Raw genomic sequence first — 24764 nt, 5'->3', positions numbered from 1 at the left:
CCGCATTTACCCTATGTTTACGATTCCATTATAATGAGTGAGTCGGTGATTCTGTGAGACTGAGGAAGTTCTGCGAGGCTTAATTTTGATGATACTTTGCCTCAGAGAGCTAAGCTAGGCTGAGTGGTATTTTGACGGGTCTGAGTTAGTCCTTATCAAAAAAAGAGAACCTTTCAGGGAGTCTAATTGTGTGCCCCTTAATTTTATAACTTGTACTCATCTCGCGAACGTGTAAGCGTCAGATGTTCTCAAGTTACTTAACTGACACACTGCAACAACTACGGGTCAACCGCACTGCTCGGAGGTTTTCAAACTATAGTATATTTACAGAGTACTGCCATCCCGCAGATATCGTCGTTCTATCGCGTAGCCCTTTTCGTAGCACACGCGGACGTGCTACTTCATCTGGCAACACTTTGCGGAACACTAAAAGAGGATAGCCAGCTACATGCCAAATGCTTAATATAAAACGATTCCCGCGTTGTGTTGCGGAACGGAGCACCTCATCTTCTTGAATTTTTTGCTTGGTCAGGCAATGTTATGTGTCGGTGCCCACAACATGTTCTTGTTCTTCATGCGGTAACTGCGTGAAAAATTTGCCATAGCCTTTGAAACTATTAAAGCAAATAGCTTTATTCAGCTATTTCGGCCGGTTTCGCGGTTGGTGGTCGATAGTCGGTGGTCGGACACGGCAAGAAAAATGATCGTTTGTTCGTTCGTTCTCTCGCTCACTTGCTTGCTCGGTTTCCGTGTAACTCAGGCTTTCTTACTATCTCACCTTCTCGTTCACTCTCTAAATTATCGTCGGTGGTTCCTGCACAATTTCTGAAATTTATTTCTTCAAATATTGTAAGAAATTATTTCAATTGACATAATCAGAACGTGACAAAGTTTCGAGTGCTTGGATTCTGGACACAGTCGTCGAAAGATTTGTAGTGTTAAAAACGCTGTAGCCTCTGCTTATTTCAGAACAGACAAAAATAATGTGATGGAAATTACGTGTGTAATTAATCACTTCTGCGAAAGAGTGGCGTCACCATATGGCACTTGTTGCGGCTGCCCAAAACACTAGCGCTTGCCCTCGGGTGCATTTTTGTGCTATATTTCTTTGCATATGGTGCATGAAATGAACTGGTGCATCATACTAATGAGGATTACCGCTACCTGACATCATATTCCTGTAAAAAGAGAAATGAGCATTACATAATATATAAACATTGTTTTATTTGTAGTTATGAGTGGCATGAATAAAGTGGACGAGCATACGGCGTTGCCGTAGGTTGGGGGCAGCGCTGCGAACTGGCAGAATGAATACAGCCCGGAGCGTGCAGCCATCTTTGGGTATGTTTAAAAGAAGAACGTAAAGAACAGGTATTTCACTTATGACCCTGCCTGCGTTCTACTGGGCTAGCAATTACGTTCGCGGCGCCTTTGGGGAAATTCGGGAAACTAAACTTTATACACCACTTCGATCTGCCTCGCTTTTCAGGACGCTACGGGTGGTGTGCCTGGTTCAGGTTGCCAAGAGTCGCGTGTAACAAAAAACGTGCATCGCGCTGACTCTACCCTCGGGACTAATTTGAACTTGCCCCGGCCTCAGATTCCAGGTACTGACAGTCAGAAGCGTTCTCTATTATACCGGAGAATCAAAACATCAAGGTTAGACTGGGGGCCGTGTAGGCTTGTAAACTGTAGGCTACAACTCCGCCCATTCCTTCTCTGCTATGTTGTACGGGTTATTTGCCTAATTGCTGCCTGTAACATCCTGTAACAACCCTGTCCCCTCTTGACGCGATGGATGCATAGGAGAGAGTGAGTAAGCTTCGAGTCCTTGTGGGCACAAGTCGAAGTCGAGGTGAAAGCATGCGACTTAAAAAAACACATATGGCTGCGCCGGCTAAATCACATGCTTTCTAAGCGCAGAAGAGACACGTTCAGTGAGCGAATGAAATATGCCCAGGTGCGCATTGATGGTTCTGGAAAAGTCGGGACCACGACATGGCTTCGAGAGACGTAACAGCAAGCACGTGGCAATAAGCTACCAAAGTGCCTTGTTTTTTTTTTTAGTATCCATGCTATGTGCGCTGATGCACCTTAACGTGTTTCATTACCATCACTTTGACGCCACTGCAGTCTCTCTATGATTTCGAATGCTTCCGTTTCTCTTTCTGCACAGCGCGCTCAAGAGATAATTGACATATGACAAGCCGTTCTCGTTTACCGTGATATGGAACTATGTTGAGACTGTCTACCATTGAGGAGGTAACAATAACGGGGAGGCACAGGTAGTCTGTTATCACCTAAATTGCCCCAAGGATGGTAAGATCATAAATAACGACTGAAGATAAAGGATGGCATAAAAGAGCAAAACAGGAGTTTAAGTAACTTCCGAAAGAGTAAATGTCTATGGCTGCAAAGAAAGGTGGCTATTTCTATGCAGTGCAAAGCAATATAAAACCGCGAAAGGCATTTCGTCAGCTTATTTTTCCTTGCTCATTCGTGGGCCGTGATATACACAGGATGATAATTCAAGTAAAGAGCAACCGCCTTACTCGTTGGCAGTGGTGTAGCCAGGAATTTCGTTATGTCGTTCGTGGATAGGGGGGGGGGGGGGGGGGGGGAGTGCTCGGGCTGCTCATCCAGCGAAACCGAGTCAATGGTGAAACGTTCAACAAGCTCGCGGGCAAAGAGGCCGCGGCAATGAGACTCATCAAGAAGGTGCCCAACGAGCCTGACTAGGCTCGTTGAATCCTTCGCAGCTAGCCACATAACGTACGTGGCCGCCTTCCACAACTGGAGGCCGAGCGAACGTAACGAGATAGACGCCACCATACGCAAGGCATATAAAGCGGCACTCGGCCGCCTCGGGAGCACGAGCACCGAAAAATTCATGGCGCTGGGAGTCCACAACACGCTGGACGAAATAGCGGAAGCAGAGAACGGCGCAACTCGAGCGTCTCTCTGAAACGAGAACCGGAAGACAGATACTGCGGAACCTTGGCGTCGAGCCGAGGGAAGGCAAGCAGCAGAAAGACGTACCTATACCGGATAGCATCAACAGAAAGCTCAGGGTCTGCCCGATCCCGAGAAACATGAACCCTGAGCACAACAAGGAGCGGAGGTTGGCGAGGGCCAGGGCTCTCGTGGACCTCCACGCCAGAGAAGAAGGCGCCGTCTACGTGGACGCGGCGGAGTATCGAGGGAGCAGCGACGCATACGCGGTGGTGGCTGTCGAGGCATCGACGGGTGCAACGAAGACCGCGGCGAGAGTCCGGACTCGAGAGGCGCACCGGGCGGAGGAGGTGGCCATCGCCTTGGCCGTCTCCGACCCCGGATGCACTACTGTGTTGTGTGACTCTAGAACGGCAGTGAAGAACTACGCCAAGGGTAGGGTATGTAGTGAGGCCGCGCGCATACTGGGGGCGCAGGGCTGAAGACATGCGACACAAAAGCGCTGTGGTGATCAAGTGGTTTCCGGCCCACATGAGCAGTGACGTGTCGGAACGCGGGAACGTGAACCACAACGAGACGGCCAACTCGGCCGCGCGAGGACTAACCAACCGCGCAGCTGCAAGCATGGCCGACTCAGAGTGTTGGTCGCGGTGCAGTGCCAAGGACAAGATGACCACCTTCAACGAAATAGTGAAGTGGTACAGACTTAACAGACAGACTATGCCGCCACCTCACCCGGGGCTTACCCGGAAGGAGGCAGTGTTATACAGGCAATTACAGACGGAGTCCCTGCTCACCCAGGTGCTAGCTAAGCACGTGTGTCCGAGCGTGTACGTGAGTGACGTGTGTAGACTGTGCGCTAAGGAGAGAGCCACTGCTGCTCACATCATTTGGGACTGTAGTATAAATCCGCGAGAAGCCAACGAGAAGACGACGATCCCGCCGCAGCTAGAGGCTGCAACGAGGAGCTATGACCAAGAGACAACTCAAGGCCGTCCAGCAGGTCTCGGCAGCTCTAGAGACGGAGCGACCGCGCGAAACCGAGGAGAAAGGGGGCAGCACCCCCAGGAAGGGGGCCGCGGCCCTCTCGGATCCGCGGAAGTAGCGAGGAACGAAGACCTCGAGGAGCACAATGCACGAGACTGACGTAGTGGCCGCGTTGCGGTAAAAGCTTGTCCTCCCTGCGTGGAGGGAGCCTAACCGACTCTACAGGCATTTTCATTAAAGTTGTTCTCTCGCTCTCTCTCTAAGAAAAAGTCACTATATTTAATGCGTCAAACAAGGCAAATAAACATGTTGCACAATCACAGATTCACAGATCACGGACTCCTATTGCCCGCCTCCCCCCTCCCTTCCTCCCTCCCTCCCTCCCTCCACTCCCCTGACGTATCGCGCGTGACTGAAGGCGGCATGCTTCCTCCCCGCTTTTTACCTTGCGCACACAAGACTGATCCACCATCGTCCGTTCACTCATACCACCCCTCCCCCTACGCTTTCGCTCGCACATACAGCATGCGGCGCGCGGTCAGGATGTTATCGCCCTTGGATTTTATACGGAATATGTGGGCGACGGCAGAAATGAGCCTGGAGTGTCCATAAGGTTCCAATCGCAATAATATAATAAGAGTATCCGGCAACTGAAGGGTCCCGTAGCTCATCACTTGGCGCAATAGAAGAAGTAACAAAATCGAACTTTCATGATGCGACAATTCGCTGCGCCGCAACAATGTCTTTTCTTTATCTTTGTTGGGTGGTGGCAAAGAAATGAAAAAGACACCGAAGGAAAGCTTGTTGGTCACAATCAAATGCCTACTTTGGGCCCCTAATGTGGCTACCGAAAGAATGTCGAAGAAAACGTGAGACGCTTGGTCCACAGACAACCATACGCAAAGTGCTCGGTATCCTACACCGGCGAGACTTTCCGGAGAGGTGCGCTCAAGCGATCGCCTTGCAATCCGTCGAGTCCGCACAGTGATTGCGGCGAGCGACCATTGTTTCTTTTTCTCGTCTGCTAGCAGGAAAGCGTCTAAAACTGCCAGATGAAAATTCATTCGGCCAGAGAAAAACGAACGCGCACCTAAGTGCGCCGCGCGGTGGTCGGGGCAACACGAGAAAAACGCATGCGCTCTGTCTGGCTCTGGCAGCCTGCGGGTAACGAGAACAAGAAAATTGAAGAGGCTGAATGTGTCCTCGGAAATAGAAGTCGAAGTACAAAAATAAACATAATAACGTTAGTTACCTTTGCTTGCGTGTCTTGACATGGATGCTTTGATATTCTTTTCTGTGACTTGACGGCACAAGTGAACCACCGCAACGCGTCGTCTCATCAGACCTCGCTGCGTGCTTTCTGAACTTGTCTGATAGTGTGTTGATTTGCCTTGTCTCGTTGCATGGTCCGATGTACGACTTTAGAAAAGTCAATGCACGTTTGGCGTCCAATGTTTATAACAATATTAAACCCACAGAGTTCCGGAAAAGAAACTACAAAGCACGGCTTTCGAAATGTCAATGCACCTTTCGCATCAAAAGTTTGAAAACTTTATACCCATAAACTTTCAGAATTGAAATCCATATGCTCTGTAGATTCCTGGGACTCCGCGAAATGCCGGGACGAGCCCGTGGGCCATTGAAACTTTGTGTTTGGATGGGGTTCCTTGCATTATGTGACTCCATGTGCATGGGCGTTGCCACCAACTCCAGCCCAAGTTCGCAATGTTCGCGCTGAAATGTCTTTTCGGGCGTGAAAACACATTCTAGACAAAATCCAGAATTATTTGCGGCACCGGGGGTTGTATTAGTCGGTGGTGCAAGACAGCACGGAAAAAATTTCGGCAGATGCTGAAGTTCATAAACTAGCTTCGTAATCAGCCCAGATTTTAGATTTTAGACTGCACAATCGTCGGGATCTGCCACACTTTTATGTTATATATATATATAATTCAATATTCACCCACATTTTAGGACGGCGTGTGCCCACGGAAATGGCCCATATTTTTAGACTGCACTACCTTCTAAGCTGCATTATCTTTGAGATCGACCCGCACTTTCAGATTGCACGTACCCACGGGAACGGCCCACATTTTTAATCCTCACCCTACCTTTGAAATTGGCCCATGTACATATTTAGATTGCCCATACTCACGTGAACCGTGAACAGTCCACATTTTTAGACCGTACTACTTATGGCATCGGCGTACATTTCCAGACTGCACCATCTTCGGGATCGGCCCGTATTTTTAAGTTACACATACACAAGGGATTGTCCAGATTTTTACTACTCCACTTTCGGGATCAGGCCACATTTTTAAACTTCACTATCTTCGGGATCGGCTAAAAATAACAACCAAGTGATCCTTACAGACCACTTTGTTGAAGTCGACAAGAATGCTTCGCATTAATAACCTAATAGGCAAGACTAGAAGCGCGAAGGTGTCGTTTAAAGGCACAGTAAGGTTAAAGGCAATTTGGACTGTTTTAGTAAATTAACTTTCCACAGTGCTAAAAGAAGTCACTGTTCCCGTCAGAAGAGGTATGTAAGCCAGCAAAGATGTAAAAACGAAAAATGGTGGCGCTGCCCTCTTCAAGTTTCCCGAAACGCCTCCCTGTGACTTCTGTGGATATTGACGGCGTCTAGTTCGGCCTAGCCAATCTATCTTGAAACAAACTGTATTGCATTGCGAAAGAGGCAAGGAATGAACTTAGCTGGTTTCAAGAAGCTTTGCTTAGCGATGACTAAAATAGATATAAACAAAGAACTTTGAAATATGTGACGTCCCACTGGCGTACCTACGCTAGCGTTATGTTGCAAAATTCAATGAACTGAACTTTGATCTTATATTTTTTTTCGTAATCAACCTGTTTCCACAAAATTAGCAAAGGTATACTTTTGAAAAAATACTTTATTTGTCTATAGCGATTTAGTGCTACCATTGAGCGTCCCTTTAAGGGCAAGTGTTCACGCTTCACGATTTGGAACCGAAAGGAAGCTCCTTGAAAACATGCCCAAGAAAAAACGTGGCCCAAGGCGGTATGAGAAGTCCTTCCATCCAGAAATATACATTCGCCATCAGCCAAAAAGTCAGAATGGGCCAGCTCCTGTTCAGCGACTGTTCCTAGTTTCTTTCACACGTGCCGGCGGTGCCCCGAGGGAAGATTCGCGGAAGACGGGAGAACGGGACTTGTTTGGGAGAAGAATGTCACGACACATCTGCTTCCTAGACTGGTTGCCTATTCGCTTTCTTGAGGTGTTATCTTGAACGCGGGGGATTCTTCTTCCTGTACCTTCTGGAATTTCTGCTAGCGAGTGCATTTTTTCTCGTTTGCGCAGTGACACAAATTTAGGTTCCCGTGAAGAACTAGAGGTTTTATAGTGTTATTTTTTTACTTACGATGTCTCTACAAGGAGCTTCTTGTAGAGACAGCTGTCGGAAAAGAGTGGTACTATTACTCAGCCTGTCGCTTCAACCCTCGTTGGCGTAGTGGTAGCCCTACCGCACTGACTCCGTCGGGTTCTGAAATAAGAATATGCAAGACTGTTAGGTGCCCACTAGGTACCACTTCCTAATTGAGTTTACACCCACTATAAAACACATGAGGCGTTTTGTTATCTGCTTGTAGTACGTATGACACTCAAGTGTTGTGAGAAGTGAGTAACTTTCTTAATTTTCTGATGCTGTGCAAAACGCAAAGTATGCCCAATTATGTGACAACTGAAGGCGTTCGACATCCATAAGTTGCACATTGACTACGAAAAGCGTTGTAGCGCACTTCTGACAAATTGGCCTTTGTAGTGGCTTGCGAACATGCGAGTTTCGCAGGTAGTACGAAATATTCAAAGCAATAACTAACCCAATATTGCGCATTTTAACATTGCCAGTGGTTAGCACAGAGTAGCTTGCTGTTAGCACTCGCAATGGTGCGCGAACAATCTACCACACAACTCGTCCAGCATTGTCTTATTGATGCACAGTCAGAGCGCCGCCAATAACGCCATCTATAAAGCTTCTAGCTCATTTTTGCCAGTCACCATCTTAGTATCCCATAATTCCGCTTGTGTCGAATCTTTGCAAAAACGCCATGTATATTTGTAGACCTCCGTCAGTGGCATCCACAGCGCCTGTTAGCCAGGGCTGCTTATGACGATAAACTTTGCCGCTAATGCTCCAGAGAGTGCTTCGGTGCCGCATGGTTTACGAAATGCAGTAGGCCACTGAGAAGACATGACACTTTTTCGGTGTACATAGCATTCTACAATGCTACACAGCGTGATCCATAAACTGTCCGTCGAAACTGCAGTTATTGTCAATTGAGCTGTCGCCATTTCTAGATTGGCTACGATTTATTTATACTTCTTTTTGCATATGAGATGGTTTCTAAGGACAATATCTTCACGTAAGCGCGAAACAATGCCGGCAGTTTCAAGATTTCAGGTGCCACGCTGCAGAATTTTATGCTTCCGTAATACGAGAACTTATAAAGAAACGGAAAAAAAATATTGCAGAGCACCTGAATGTGTGTCAACCTATCCAGTATTTTTTGTGCAGTATTCCGCCGCGTTTCCCGTTTCAATCAGGATGCAAGATAGTGTACCAAATTTAGCCATATATGTCTTCTTTGTTTTTTTTTTTTTGCGTGATATACATATCCCCTGGATGGTAGAAAAAAATAACAATTACCGCTCCTCAGGGCCCTATTATTGCCTCGGGAGAGGCCTTTGAAAGTGCATTATCTCATCTCTGCCGTCGACCTCCTCAAAGTCTGCTATTTACGAGCCACGGTCCTCCTCAACCGTCCTATACATGCATGCTTGCGGCGTCTGTCGTATCCAATAAATTATGGCCTCGCCGGCGAACTGCCGCGATAAGCCCTGTTAAGCTCCGGTTCCGCATGAAAGCAGCCCCGAAGAAGGCTGTCAGGTAGATGTTTATTTTGCCTAACTTTCTTCATATAACTCTCGATGTTAAATGGAAAGAAGTGGGAGCGGCGTCTGAAACTTGACAGTTTAAGACTTGCCTCCTAAATAAAGAAGCAGCCAGTACGAGGCAAAGACAAAGTCGATACTTACAATGGCCAGTGTTGGCGCAAAGTTCAAAGAAATAAGCGTACAAAAACAGGACGCAAGCTGGAAAATATCTATTATTAAAGGGATTTTCAGTGTTCTAGCAACCAGTACGCCCTTCTCTTACGCAAAAGCACTTCCTCTCTGGTTCGTGTTGAAGTAGCCGCCACTAACGACAGCAATCGGTTTCCTAACAGGACGATCACTCAGGCAATGGACAACAAAGATGGCACTTAGGTAAAAATAAGTTTGGAGAATAGGGGTCAAGCGTAGGCACTCACAAATTTTTTTTCGCTATAGCTGTTCCTAAGATCACGTGCAAAGCAATCGCGATATTTCACACATTATTAGACAGTTTTAGCAGAGCGTTTGCTTGCGCTCCGCTCCGCACACGTTTCACGCGAACCGGTGGCTGCACAGAATGCATTGATTTCGCTTATCTAACAAGAGCGTCTTCCAGAGATGCCACTGACGTGCTCTCAGCTTGGCGGTAAAACGATTGCGAAAGCAACTACACGCTCACTGACACACCGCTAAATCAGGTTCCTAGCGGAACGTGGTTAGCGTCCCACGTTCCGCTGCCGCTATGTGTGCTGTGCGCACGCGCGTCAGTGCTCCCAGTAGCGTTTTGCTGAGCGGCTGCGTGCCAATTGTTGTGATATTCCGGTCTAAGCGGAGCGGACCGTAAACGCTCTGCTTAAACTTTCTATTATCTTAAGCGGCCGACCAGTAGTAAAACAGCGCTTACATACAAACAGCATTGTGGATTTTGTAGCAGGTAGCTTATTCTATGCACACTGGGCTTGTTTTGCGAGCAATAGGCAGGGTCCTTTCTTCGTGCCACAAATTTGCTGCAACTGTGCGCCTTCGGAGCTTTTTTTTTTTCATCATCTCTCGTATTCTTACCCAGAGTGTCGGGTAGCAAAACGGGCGGTCGTCTGTTTAACCTCGCAATCTTTCCAACATTTGCTTTCTCTCTCGTGCACGAGAACAGAGCTCGCAAACAACACGGCTCAAAATTAGCAACAACCAAAAAAGAAAGTAAACTGTATTGGCTCTACGTTCCTTGCTACCTTGTGAAACAGATCTCGTCTTGTTTGTTTATTGTGTGCCCCCACGGCCACCTTTGAGCTGTTTACTTGTCAACACGCCTCAGTGGAAGCCATCCTTAGAGAACGTATTAATAAGCAATACGGGACGCAAGTACACGACCTCACTCTAGGCAGTACTTGCTCGTCGACATTCCTCCAGCCAACAACCACGCGCACACACAAAAAAAGCACGAACAACAGCAATAAAGCTAGAAGACATGCTCTGGAAACCTATACTCTGATGACTTCGCCTCGGCCGGTAATCAAGAGAAGGGCGAAGAAGACGCTGCGCAGGTGCCAGTGATGAGCGGCGCAGGCTCTATTCGTGGTTTCCAGCGAGTGGAAACGAACAACACAAGTTTCCACGTCACGTCTCCGGGAATCGCCCGGATTGTAGTAGGCCCCGGATCACGTCCACTTCCCATGACCTCGCCACCATGTTGCGCCGCAGGAAGTGGTTAGCCACTCCTGCGGCATGCATTCATTCATTACACTGCCTTGTTTTGTTTTATTTTGCCTTCATTCTTGGAGCGGTGCAACTTTGACTAGAGAGTTGTTGAAGAAGCTTGCCGGGATGTCATACAGAGCATTGTAATGCTATTTTTAAACGGGTACCTTTACTATGGACCCGTTAAACATTACAACTCGGTGATAAACATCTAAACATCTATCTAAGCAATAGATCAAATAGAATATGTAGGAATTTATTAGCTCTCCATTAAGCTGCGGTGGAGGGTGGAGCAGAGGGGCTCCATATGGCTTTAACGGTTATATACCTCCTATACCTCCTATATGAACACAACAATCAAATCCCGGCCCTCAGTCCCCAGCAGCTGCGAAGCAACTGACCACGGCGGCGGTCAGACCTGCGACGCTGCAGAGGGTGCTAAGAATCCCTGGCTCCGGACAGGCCGCCATTGGAATATGAACCTGGCAACGTTTAACGCTAGAACGTTATCTAGTGAGGCGAGTTTAGCAGCGCTATTGGAGGAATTAGAGGGCAGTAAATGGGATATAATAGGGCTCAGTGAAGTTAGGAGGCCAAAAGAAGCATATACAGTGCTACCGGGGCTTAGCAGAGAGACGAGAACTAGGAGTCGGATTCCTGATTAATAAGAACATAGCTGGTAACATACAGGAATTCTATAGCATTAACAAGAGGGTGGCATGTCTTGTTGTGAAACTTAATAAGAGGTACAAAATGAAGGTTGTGCAGGTCTACGCCCCTACATCCAGTCATGATGACCAGGAAGTCGAAAGCTTCTATGAAGACGTGGAATCGGCGATGGGTAAAGTCAAAACAAAATACAGTATACTGATGGGCGATTTCAATGCCAGGGTAGGCAAGAAGCAGGCCGGAGACAAGTCAGTGGGGGAATATGGCATAGGCTCTAGGAATAGCAGAGGAGAGTTATTAGTAGAGTTTGCAGAACAGAATAATATGCGGATAATGAATACCTTTTTCCGCAAGCGGGTTAGCCGAAAGTGGACATGGAGGAGCCCGAATGGTGAGACTAGAAATGAAATCGACTTTAAACTCTGCGCGAACCCTGGCATCATACAAGATGTAGACGTGCTCGGCAAGGTGCGCTGCAGTGACCATAGGATGGTAAGAACTCGAATTAGCCTTTACTTGAGGAGGGAACGGAAGAAACTGGTACATAAGAAACCAATCAATGAGTTAGCGATAAGAGGGAAACTAGAGGAATTCCGGATCAAGCTGCAGAACAGGTATTCGGCTTTAACCCAGGAAGAGGACCATAGTGTTGAAGCAATGAACGACAATCTTATGGGCATCATTAAGGAGTGCGCAATAGAAGTCGGTGGTAACGCCGTTAAACAGGAAACCAGTAAGCTATCGCAGGAGACGAAAGATCTGATCAAGAAACGCCAATGTATGAAAGCCTCTAACCCTACAGCTAGAATAGAACTGGCAGAACTTTCTAAGTTAATCAACAAGCGTAAGACAGTGGACATAAGGAACTATAATATGGATAGAATTGAAGAGGCTCTCAGGAACGGAGGAAGCCTAAAAGCAGTAAAGAAGAAACTAGGAATAGGCAAGAATCAGATGTGTGCGTGAATCAGATATGGATGAGATAGTTCAAGTGGCAGAAGAGTTTTATAGAGATTTATACAGTACCAGTAACACCCGCGACGATAAGGTGAGAGAGAATAGCCTAGAGGAACTTGAAATCCCACAAGTAACACCGGAAGAGGTAAAGAACGCCTTGGGAGCTATGCAAAGGGGGAAGGCGGCTGGGGAGGATCAGGTAACAGCAGATTTGTTGAAGGATGGTGGGAACACTGTCCTAGAAAGGTTGGCCGCCCTATATACACAATGCCTCATGACCTCGAACGTACCGGAATCTTGGAAGAACGCTAACATAATCCTAATCCATAAGGAAGGGGACGCCAAAGACTTGAAAAATTATAGACCGATCAGCTTACTGTCCGTTGCCTACAAAGTATTTACTAAGGTAATCGCAAATGGAATCAGGAATACCTTAGACTTCTGTCAACCAAAGGACCAGGCAGGATTCCGTAAAGGCTACTCAACAATAGACCATATTCACACTATCAATCAGGTGATAGAGAAATGTGCGGAATATAACCAACCCTTATATATAGCCTTCATTGATTACGAAAAAGCATTTGATTCAGTCGAAACCTCAGCAGTCATGGAGGCACTACGGAATCAGGGTGTAGATGAGCCATATGTAAAGATACTGGAAGCTATCTATAGCGGTTCCACAGCCACCGTAATCCTCCACAAAGAAAGCAACAAAATCCCAATAAAGAAAGGCGTCAGACAGGGAGATACGATATCTCCAATGCTATTCACAGCGTGTTTACAGGAGGTATTCAGAGACCTGGAGTGGGAAGAATTGGGGATAAAAGTTGATGGAGAATGCCTTAGTAACTTGCGATTCGCTGATGATATTGCCTTGCTTAGTAACTCAGGAGGCCAATTGCAATGCATGCTCACTGACCTGAAGAGACAAAGCAGAAGGGTGGGTCTGAAAATTAATCTACAGAAAACTAAAGTAATGTTTAACAGTCTCGGAAGAGAACAGCAGTTTACGATAGGTAGCGAAGCACTGGAAGTGGTAAGGGAATATATCTACTTAGGGCAGGTAGTGACCACGGATCCGGATCATGAGACTGAAATAACCAGAAGAATAAGAATGGGCTGGGGTGCGTTTGGCAGGCATTCTCAAATCATGAACAGCAGGTTGCCACTATCCCTCAAGAGGAAAGTGTATAACAGCTGTGTCTTACCAGTACTCACCTACGGCGCAGAAACCTGGAGGCTTACGAAAAGGGTTCTGCTGAAACTGAGGACGACGCAACGAGCCATGGAAAGAAGGATGATAGGTGTAACGTTAAGGGATAAGAAAAGAGCAGATTGGGTGAGGGAACAAACGCGGGTAAATGACATCTTAGTTGAAATCAAGAAAACGAAATGGGCATGGGCCGGACATGTAATGAGGAGGGAAGATAACCGATGGTCATTAAGGGTTACGGACTGGATTCCAAGGGAAGGGAAGCGTAGTAGGGGGCGGCAGAGAGTTAGGTGGGCGTATGACATTAAGACGTTTGCAGGGACAACATGGCCACAATTAGTACATGACCGGGGTAGTTGGAGAAGTATGGGAGAGGCCTTTGCCCTGCAGTGGGCGTAACTAGGCTGATGATGATGATGATGATGATGATGATGATGATGAATCTACAGTTGAATTGTGAATTTTTTTAATTTTCGTGCGGATTACTGTTCTGAGAGAGAATGAAATACAAAACAGGGAAGGCAGGGAGGTTAACCAGACGCACGTCCGGTTTGCTACCCTGCACTGGGGAAGGGGTATGGGGATGAAGAGAGAGAGAGAGAGCACAGTTTCGCGCACAGTTGAATGTTCGCACCGAGTCTACACATGGTTCCCTAGTCTTGTCGACTTGAAATATAATGACGGCGCTTTCGCGGCTTTCTGTGCCATCGACGCGTACAGCCTAAGTCCAAGGATCTTCATTACCGAAAATTGTCTAGAGTCCAGCTGGTTCAATGCTGTTCGCAGAGCTTCACGCTCGACCTCTGTTTGGGGAAAAATACATAGGATGTGTTCAATATTTTCTGTGGTCGCACAAGAGTCGCACATGTGAGTATCCGCCATTTCAATTCGAAACGAGTAGGTCTTCGTAAATGCCACCTCGAGCCAGAGGAGGCACAATACTGTCGCCTCGGACCGGGAAACTTTTGATGGCACTTGTAACTTTACACTCTTAAAAACAATTACACTCTTTGGAGCTTATCTTGTCCCAGAACAATAATCATCTGTCTTGCCCGAGTCTCCTTTCTTTAACCCTGCGAGCCCAGTACTTCCCAGTCACGAATGGCTTGCGCGTTATCAGCGTGACATAGCATTCTCGACAGGAAGGTATTGAGCGCAGTGTTTTCAAGAAAGGAACGCAAGCAAGGCAGATGACGATAATTGTTGTGGGAGAGATATACACTCCAAAGGGTGTTACTGTTTTAAGAGGCTAAGGATGCATCCAACCTAACTTCAGTGCGACAAGAATTGTTTGGGTGAGCCATGGTGCTTATATTAGGCTTGCGAGTACTGCATTCAATGCGTCCAGTATTTGCAATGCTCTTTGAGCAGTCGGTGTCTGCAGCTTGTTCAGTAGCATTCCAATGGTATTGATTAGTGATCGCACCACCAAAACCACTTTCCGATCTTGTTCAGTCAATTCACCGGCAGGAGATGCTCGGGGTAAGCTATTTCCGTCGACGTGCGGTGGATCTGCTGGTGGTTCCCGTTTTGGCAGCGCAGACCAGGCTTCGGTGTCCATAGTCTTCTCAGTGCCCTTGTCCTTGCCCTTTGTAGACCTTTCTGATGTGCATGGCCTGGGTGGCAGTGGAGGAGGTGACAGTGGGTGCGGCACATGCGTCACCGACGCAGCTTTCCTTGAAGAGCGTCGGCCACGGTAGCGTCGCTTCCTGATTTTAGCGGCGGCTTCTCGATGAGAGGAATAATCTCTTGCCATTTATTTTAACATAGCAATTCCTTTATTTTTGGGCAGTACTTTGATGAAGCCTTATGAGATCCGTGGCACTTTGGACATTTCATGACAGTGGCCGCACATTTATCCACGGCGTGTGGCTCCGCGCAGCGGGGGCACACTGTTTCGTTCTCACAGACGCTGCTCACGTGTCCTAGTTTTATGAAGTTGCGGCACTACATAGGCTTCGGAATGAAAGGCCGGACAGGACGACGAAAGTGGCCTACCTTAACGTGTGACTGCAGGCAGTTGCCCTTGAACAAGATCTTCACGCAACGGGACTTGCCCAGGTGCAAGACATCAGCAATGACGTCATGATCACTCGTGGCTTAAACTAGAATCAGCAAGTAATTGCTGAAGATGGCCAAGTCTATGTCGTATATGACACTGGTTATGACCTCAGAGCCCAGCGGGATGTGATAGCGCACCTGCATGCCATCAAGACCTCGTACCTTGCGTAGGGCGCTAAGAGCACCCGCATGCAGAATATCAACAGCCTGTACATTTTTGCGGGTGTTCAATCTAACGTCCGTGATTTCGTTAGACACCATGGTCTCCAGATGAATCGAGACAGACTGCCTATTAGGCAGCTTCATGTTACCGTTGGCTATCATAGGCATAAACAAGGCGGTGTTGGCGTCGGGGATCCGCGTGGGCCCAACAGTTTGTGTAATGAAGAACGAAGAGGTCCTCGTAGACGACTTCGCCTTGCGGCTCCGCACAAGTTCGAAGTCGTCTTCATCAGAAAGGTCCTCGCTGCTGAGCGAGTAGACATGGGTGCCTTCGCTGTCGCTGTCAGTCTGTAGCCCGATCCGTTTCCTGGAGGCGGCCGCCGCTGACGCCACCAGTTCCGGCAGACACCCTGGACGGTCCACTTCCATCGCCACCGAACTAGGCGTAACGACTGTTATATACACCGGTGATTTCACAGAAATATCCAGGGGTACAAAAACAACACTTCGCCAAGAGACACTTCATCGGCGTCCTCTATACTGTTCTGAATTTGTTAATTAATCTGTAGTATGTGACGTTGGCAGTTAGCCCTGTGTTGTAAGATTTGTTACAGATATTTAGATGTTCCATCTACTGCCTTGTTGAGCGACAAGCGCAATGAGCTTTGACAAATCAGCTAAACACTGTCTGTCGCAAATGTATATTAGAAAATATGAATTGATTGATTGATTGATTGATTTTTACTACGCACGCGCTACTAAGTATCTGTCGGTAAACGCGCGAAACTCCGGGAAATCATAGAATGAGAAATCACACTTAAAACAAGGAACAGATCAAACTACAATGAACGGCAACGCTACATTGTTATAACATGCACACGCACACACAACGTACGTCTGCTATTGCCCTTGTAAGCCTGCAGTATTAAAACAAAAATAAACTTTAGGAGCGTCGACGACCAAGAACTTAGTGCACGGATGTTTTTGCCGTCTTCCCCCCATCAGAATTCAGCCGCCACAGGCGAAATATGAAGCCACAACCTCGTCCTCTTTAGGTGAAGGTCACATACGCCTTCACATTCAGTGCTGAGTTACCGGAGCAGGTACAGCCGCCACAGTACCCCACAACTATGGCACCGCGCTGCTGAACTCATGGTCAAAATCAATACGTGGGTTAGCCACTAAGGCGTTGCTTCTAATCGTATCGGCACGTAAAACTGCGCATTTTGATTGTTTCGGAGTAGATACACATCAGTGAACGCATGTGCACCTACACCTGCTCACTGCTCATGCCTATTTTCTAAAGTCGTGCGTGGAATAGTGTGATAGTGCGGGCACCTTCAACAGTTATAACCTGCAATAAATTAAGCTAGAAATAATAGATAGGGTTCCAGAGTCCAATGGAATGAAGTATGCACATTGTTTCCATGCAAAGAGGATTAAAAACAAAAGTTTGGTAGAAAGCAAAGCAGTGAACTCTAATGAAGCGCAAAAAAGGACCGGTAAGCAACAAGGTAGACCAGCGTATAGTTATAGAATATTTTAACACGAAGTCCCAATCGCAGCCTCACTGGAACAGAGCGTATCATAAGGGAATCTGTTATTATTGCTTCTTTATGGATATATTAGGGACGAAAACAAGAGGTGATGTCTCGCTAAAGCGTTTTCCAGAAGCCTAATTGTGAGGCCCACGATAAGATTATCGCCGTTAATTATTGGTCGCGCAATACGCATACGTTAATGTCCAAGCAAAGCACGAATCAAGAATAATTAAGCACATAGCACCCAGCCCCGAAGATGCGGTGTTGCTGGGTGAAAAAGCAGTAAAGCACAATCGATAGCTTGCCACAAGTATGAGGTGCACAATACATATACCATGTATTTCAGCGAACACTTTCAAAATTATTTAAAGCTTGCCTGCGGCAGATAATACGATTCTTGTTGATGATGTGGTCTACTCGAAGCGGCGTACACTACTTGCTCAAAAAGTTGAAATGCATAGTCGACTTATTCACAAAAATTCTCTATTTAACCTTTTAACTAATTACCTTCTGGCCCATATTACAATTTACAAATTCTAGCCGTTGAGTTGCCAAGGCAAATACACTTGAAATGAGTTTCTAAATATTAATTCCCAAATTTTGGGGAGAAAAGCATTGGCCCTCCAGTTACTTTCTTAACAACGCATCCTTTTATGCATTCAAGCAGAAAAGTAACTGGAAGGGGAACGCATTTTTTTGCAACGTTCGGGAATTAATATCTCGAAACTGGTGTCATCCTGAGAATTCGGAGTGGATCCGCCTTGCGAACTCCACAGCTAGAATATGAAAATTGCAATATGGGCCACAAGATAATTAGTTAGAAAGTTATTTAGTGAAATTTGTTAAATAGTCGCTTATGCATTTCAATATTTTGAGCAAGTAGTGTCCGCCGTTTCGAGTTGACCACCTTACGAACAAGAATTGTACTATCTGCCAAAGGCAACCTTTAAGAATTTTTCAAAGTGTTAGCGGAAACACCCCGTATATGAAGCGTTAAATAATATATTCATGGTTTTGGTTATGGACACACTAGCCTGACGAGAAACATTGCAGAACGCTTCACTGACTTCGGCTTTGTTGACCTACGTCGGCTGGGCACTTAAACTTTGACGCACTTATAATTCTCGGAGATTAAACCCTTTCCGCACGCTTGCTGACTCGCACCATGCCTCTGCTCCGCATCGTGCCTCGTTCTAGCTCTTGAAATTATACGGAGCATTACGTGAACTTGGCAAATAATAATGACTATTTAATGTGCCTTATCAGGAAGCTTATTATGAAGCCTATTAGGAATATGAAAGAGCATGCATAGCTGAGTACTTTCGATATGTGGAAATTGATTGAAGGTTCAACTCAATATTAGATCTTTCGGGTAGAAGCTGTTGATCGACAAGCTTTTTGTCTCTGGTCCCTGCATTCATAATATCTGAAATGTGTAATTGAAATTTAATTAAATTGCGTAGCGCCTGCATAAAGCGCACATACAGATGTGCCACTCCTAACTCGGCCATTAGCACTCGACGAGGAAAGAGAGCACCGTCGGTTCATCTACTCTGTTGCCGAACTCAGCTGAGTAGGGCCACTGCGGGTCCCTACAAGTAGTTTGGCATCGAACCAATAAAGAAAATTTACCGCTCAAGACAAATCCTTCTTATAAAAGGATACTTCTCCTTCGCTACTTGCCAACACGGAACGCAGAGGTCGTTACCGTCAGTGTCCTGCATTTCTTTATTTTTTTACTATTTTTTTATGGTTGTATCAGCAGCAAAACACCAAGGGCCTGTGGAACAGTAAAGCCAGTGTTGGCACCTTTTTTTCACGGAATGGCTGCCCAGATTAAACCTTTCGTTTAGAAAGGTCTTCGTCTTAATGTATATATATTCCAGCACCCTATAATATACAAGACATTTCCCTCTTAACTTATCCCTGCATTCTGTGCTTTTGCTATTTCCGCACCGGCAAATTCAAACCCTCTGGGAGACACTAAATGTGGAACCAATGACTGCAGTGGGCTCAAAACAAGTGGCGTGACCTTTGCACCTTTGCGTCCAAAGTAAAAAATGTCTAGAAAATTTTCTTTCAACTTGTACTCTGTTTTTGTTTTTGGTTTTTTTTTGGTGTTGTATAATGTAAAGATTTTTGTACTTCGATTCTATAGATTTTTCAGCACTCATTGTAGCTAGCGGCGGATACTGGCTGTAGCGAAGAACTGCCGTCCAGCTAGCTAATTATGTAGAGCGAAAACAACAGAAAATGAAAATAATCCTTGAATAATCCGGCTCTCAATTTTTCTTCTTTGAGCGGTGCAGTCTATTACCTAATCATCATGAATATCAAAACAAAATGGGTGGGTGGATTTCAGTCCTTGAAGTGTACCTGACCTTTCCGTTTAAAGGGCCAATAAATAAAATATTTATAGTTCCCATAGGCTGATAGACTACACATGCGAAATTGTTAATTTGATAGTATCTTCATGAGTGAAGCTCCATTAACCAGAAGCAACACAACAAAGACGTTACGCAAATTACCGTACTCAATATTTATAGCTTATTACGCGCTGCATAATCTTTGCGCCTTGCAACTCAAGATTTATAGACCGTAGAACTAAGGATTATAAAATTAACAATAAGAGTTGCAGAACCTAGAATTTGTGGTATTCGTCTCTCGGTACTCCACCGGGAGTCACCTATAGACCACCACGCGGGTCCGACGATCCGAGTCCCTCAGGGGGACGATCCGCTCAGGCACGTGTGTTGCGTGTGCCCAAAGCGGACGCTCATTTGGTCTCCGCTGGGAGCGAGACGGAGCGCCGCAAGGACAAGGCAAAGAGTACAACGAAGGTGCTTATTAGATGATTACCTCGGCTTTGAGTAGCTGTCACACCCTATCAGCGCGGCGTGCACGAGCCGAAGCTCTCGCAGATCAAACGGTTGCACAACAGTATCAGGGAACGCTGTAACACGCAGCTATAGGGCAGGACGGCTCCCAACGGCCGTGCTACCGGGGGCAACGGAACATTTTGCCCCAGTAGCACGGTCCGGTAGCACGACAGCCTCCGAGGAAGACACGGCACAGTATGACCGCGCACGTGAACTGAGCCGCGTCTCTTTGGCGCAGCCTCCAGAGCAGGAGCAGCGAATAGGCGTGCATACGCCTCAGGTCGAGAACCTTCGGCAAGTACGGTCAATAAAAGTTTACAGTGTTAAGACGTGCAAGTATTTATAGCGTTAACACACGTAAACTGCACTGTGAATGGCAGATATGTTTACTAACATCAAAAAGAACTAAGATAAATTTTCATGCCATAGAAAACTTTAAAGAATAATACCAAATAAAATTACACTTTCTTGATTTTTTTAGTAAGAACTTTGTTGCTTACAGACCAGCATAGCGTTATTGAATAAGTGAAGCTGTTAAATCCCCCGTTACTAGCGTCCTTTTTTATGCACCGAAGCGATCTTCCGGGGACTCCTCAGAAATTTCATTGGCACGTCTTCTTTTTCGCGATTAAGTTAGTGGCCTCGGGGCTTCATTGTCGTTCGCGTTCACGGCAAAACTAGGGAACGTCGTTCAAGATTATAGTACATGATTTTATTTTTCTTCTGCATATCCACTTCATCACTACAGGCATTCTCATTATATCAGAATCACATGGACGCCTATAAGAGTAATCGCTACCGGTGTGACATTTTTATTGAGTGTAGCCTTCGCTCACTATATACGGGTTCATTATAAAGAGGTTCTACTGTATAGATAGCAATTGAAGGAAGCTTTTAGATGCGTGCTTAACTTATGCAAGTCAATATTATGGAGCCCTTTGGCGCGCAACTTCTTTCATTGCAGTCAGCATACGGGGCAATACGGGGTCGCTTGCTTAAACTGCGTGTAACTAAACCATGCAACACTAAAAACTGAATACTGGTAAGCGCAATTCCAAGACGGCACAGAAGGCAGACAGTCCTGTACTTCTGTGTCTATTTTCTGTCCCGTCTTGGAATTGCGCTTACCAGTTTTCAGTTGTTAAGCATGAACCAACTAGCCCAGCAACAAATTTTGTTAACGTACATGTAACACTAATATCGCTTATATCTTTGTAACCGTTGTACCCACGCGCCTTACTTTCGTATTATCCTGCAGTACAACAAAGTCATTACTGGATCATGCGTGTGTCCCTTGCGCAGATGACGCGATAAATTCAGCCTCGCTTGCGACGTTCTGAAAAGCGTAGCTCGGCTGTACTTGTGTCGATTCTAGCAGGAGAGTTCGCGTTTGAGAGAGTTCACCCCGCCGTGAACTCTCTCAAACTCAAATCGGTGTCCGTCAAGAGTTATAAAGCCTACAAGTGTGCAATTTGTAGCAGAAATTTAACGTTTGCTCGTCTATAACGCCCCTTCGTTCCACACGTAAGGTAAAGAAATTGCGTGAAGAGACTCGGGCAGAAAGAAAGAGGCATGCCGCTTCTCGCCCAAACCATTTGACCACGCGGATCGTGTCCGTCTTCATAGGAGCACAAGCGCAGGAGCCCCAACCATCTACGAATGTGTCGGGCTCTTGCGGCTGGATCGATGTTATAGCGTCCCCTTTGGAACGGGGCGGTTGGCTGCGCCACCAAGCTCTTGCTATTATACTGCCTAATGTCCTACCTAGGATAAACAGGAAAAAAACACTGAACTCCCACAACAAAATTTTCTGCTCAGGGGCGCCTAGGGTGCCGCCATGCGGTAGGAAATACATTATTGTACTCTCTACAAGAGAACAGGGCCCACTATAAATAGGGAGCGAGTGCGATTGAAAAAGTAGACCGTAAGACCCCCACTAGCTTTAACATAATTTAAGCACGGAAGCTTTCTAATACACGAATAAATGCAAGTTGTATAATTGGTTACGTGATTTCTGTACCGCCAAGTGCTGATACTGTTAGATACGGGACCTTTTTCTGAGCCTCCTTCGAGTTCACCAGACCACATAGAATCGCGTGACACCTATTTAAGGAGCGCAGAAGCACATCTACCACGTTCCCGAGGCGCAGCAGTTCCGAACAAGTTGGCGTCCCCCACCTCGTGCGCCTTTATGGGGAGCTATTGTACTACTGCTTGACTCTTCCTGAACATGTAGCGGGAGCCTGGCACGGTTCCAGGTAACCAGGGTCCCGAGGAAAGCTGATTTGCAGCTCTGAAAGGTCGATAGAAGACAACCAGTCTCCCCCCATCCGCCTATTGTGACGGCCCTTGCAAGCCGCGAGGCAACGATGGCCGTGATGCACCGTGAAGCCCTGGGAGCAATCCCCCCCCCCTCTACCTTTGTGACGGCAGTTGCAGACCAGGAAGGCAATATCGCACACAAGTAATCCCCCGGACAACTGGAGCCCAAGGAGCAACCCTCTGTGCCGGGTGTGACTTACATTCGCACGGGCGCCTACCATTGGCTGAAAATGACGCCACCTGAGCGGGCTCGCCGATTGGCCAAAAATGACGCCACCTGAGCGGGCTCGCCGATTGGCTGAACGTGATGTGACTTCGATACACCGAAGGGGTTAAAAGCCAGAGACCGGGAGCAGCAAGAGAGCATTCCTTCATTCATCTCTTTCGAGCTTCTTGCCACGGGCCGCAGCGTCCGAGTTCCTGCCGGCCCGTAATGACTTTATGACTGTTGATTTCTTTGTACTCTCACTGTAAATAATGTAAATAACCCTCCAGTTTTCATCTCAAAGTTCTCAACCTCGGCCAACTACCGCACCCAACGGCAAGGTCCAAAATCTGGGGGACAGCAATTGGGATTGCCCTCCAGATCCAAGAATACACACTCGGCAGCACACTTAAGACGTTTTACGTCCCCCTTTATCGCTTCATCCCTAATAAAAACCAGCAGAGTTTTTTTTGTTACACTGGTGCAGTTTTATGCTAACAGGATATTGCCACACGCTTTCTAGAGATACATCCCGCTACTCATTCTCGAAAGTTCGCCTCTGGTTCAGAGTGGCATAGAGAGGGCCGGCTCCTTTCGCGTCACGTGACCATGCCGTCTGCCTTCCAGCTAGCGTGTGTCGCTCCTTTGTATAGCTATTTTGTGAAACGGCGTCTTTCGCTTCATTGCTCTATTTCACTCTTGCGTGTGCTGGACGCCAGACATGGCCGAAAAAGTATGTTTGAGAGCATTGGGCATTTGTATAGTTGTTACTGCTCGTATTGTTATTGACTGTGTATACATCTGTATACATCTCAGTGCTCTAAAAGCTTCTGGCATCAAAAAAAAAAAAAATAGAGCATTCATAGAGGCTAGGTAAAACCAACCTAGTAAAGCTGAAGTCTTACTCGATAGAAAGTACGTCCGTTCTTCCGGCTTGTTCTACAGCGTAGCTTTTAAGCGGAGTTCCACAATGGTTTTCGTGCAGTGGCTTGGTCGGCACATAATGTCAATCAAATATCAGCCAGCAGCGCAACCTTCGTCGCAGCCACGAAACGGCCGCATGATTAAGGCACTGAGGAGGACGTCGGTACTGGTGGTTATAGCTATCAGTGATATATGCCAGCAGCGCGTCCCTTTCAGGCTGGTAGAACGCGCAGGAAGACGCCGGCGTTGGCAGAGCAGGCGCAGTATACAGGAAAATGCGTTGGACATAAAGGGGAGTAGACAAGTCACACTAGCGACGTTTGCCCCCGCACGAGTACAGGTTTGTCCTATGGCTGGTACACTTGCCCTTAGCACGTAAATAAATATAAATTTCGTAAAATCTCAACTTGGCCCTCCTTCTCTTGACACTCGTCGTTAAAGCTTGCGTTTGCGTGTTTATCATAATTTTTCTACTCCTTGCCACTAAGCAATGTATTCATCAGACCAACCTATCAGACATCCTAACACCGTATTTCTGAGCGTACCCGTACAAAAATTTTCCAGAAGATTTTTTTTCTACGTAAGGCACAAGACTAACGACTTTTCATCCATATCACCATGTTAAAAGACTGGGCATAGAGAGTCAGTATTTTGCACATTAACTGAGAACCGCTGCATTTCTTTTTCCATCCCTCATGTAATACTGCTCTGGTACCATTGAGGTAAAAATATTCAAATTAATACATAAAATCTGTAATTCTGTGCCAAAAACGGATATCACAGTTACGTAAACTGCATCGTTAGAGCATTTCAAACGGATAAATTTGATATATCAATGTGCTGCCTACAAGAACGTGCTACAATTGCCTTTCAAAAGTTTTATTCTCATACTTGTGTAGTAATTCAAGGCGGTGTCTAATACACAAATTTCGTGCGCTTACGATGTACTGTTATGTGCGCTTTATAACATTCTGATATCCTTTATTGCGTCAATACGGCGTTGAAACCATGCTATTTTCCTTGGATTTCGCAACTTTGAGCAGTATATCTTTTAACTGATGCCCCGAGTTAAAACTTCGTTTCTACAGTGACTAGATATTAGTTTTTCTTTCAAGTGCAACAAACCTAAAAAAATCGGAGCATGGGTTGTCTTGCAAAGTAATTTCTCTGCTTCCATGGGTTCAGATAGCTGCTCCCGAAGTAAATCTTCCACTTAAGGGTAAGTTTGTTAACCATTCCACAAACCAGCACCCTAGATGGAGGAAAGAGAGAGAGATAGCAA

The 24764-nt window shown here is 46.4% G+C and overlaps 1 long non-coding RNA gene across 1 annotated transcript in view; it reads right to left on the bottom strand.

Moving 5' to 3' along the window:
- Positions 1 to 24764, bottom strand: part of LOC129385164 (uncharacterized) — a 261908-nt gene that overhangs the window by 227067 nt on the left and 10077 nt on the right. The window contains exon 2 of the long non-coding RNA XR_011894675.1: positions 7341 to 7463. This is a non-coding gene — a long non-coding RNA (uncharacterized lncRNA). The remainder of the gene's footprint in view (positions 1 to 7340; positions 7464 to 24764) is intronic.

The sequence above is a fragment of the Dermacentor andersoni genome, chromosome 5, assembly GCF_023375885.2.
Source record: "Dermacentor andersoni chromosome 5, qqDerAnde1_hic_scaffold, whole genome shotgun sequence".
In the NCBI taxonomy this organism is placed as follows: domain Eukaryota; kingdom Metazoa; phylum Arthropoda; class Arachnida; order Ixodida; family Ixodidae; genus Dermacentor; species Dermacentor andersoni.
The sequence above is the reverse complement of the archived record's forward strand: the minus strand, read 5'-3'. Positions and strand labels throughout refer to the sequence as shown.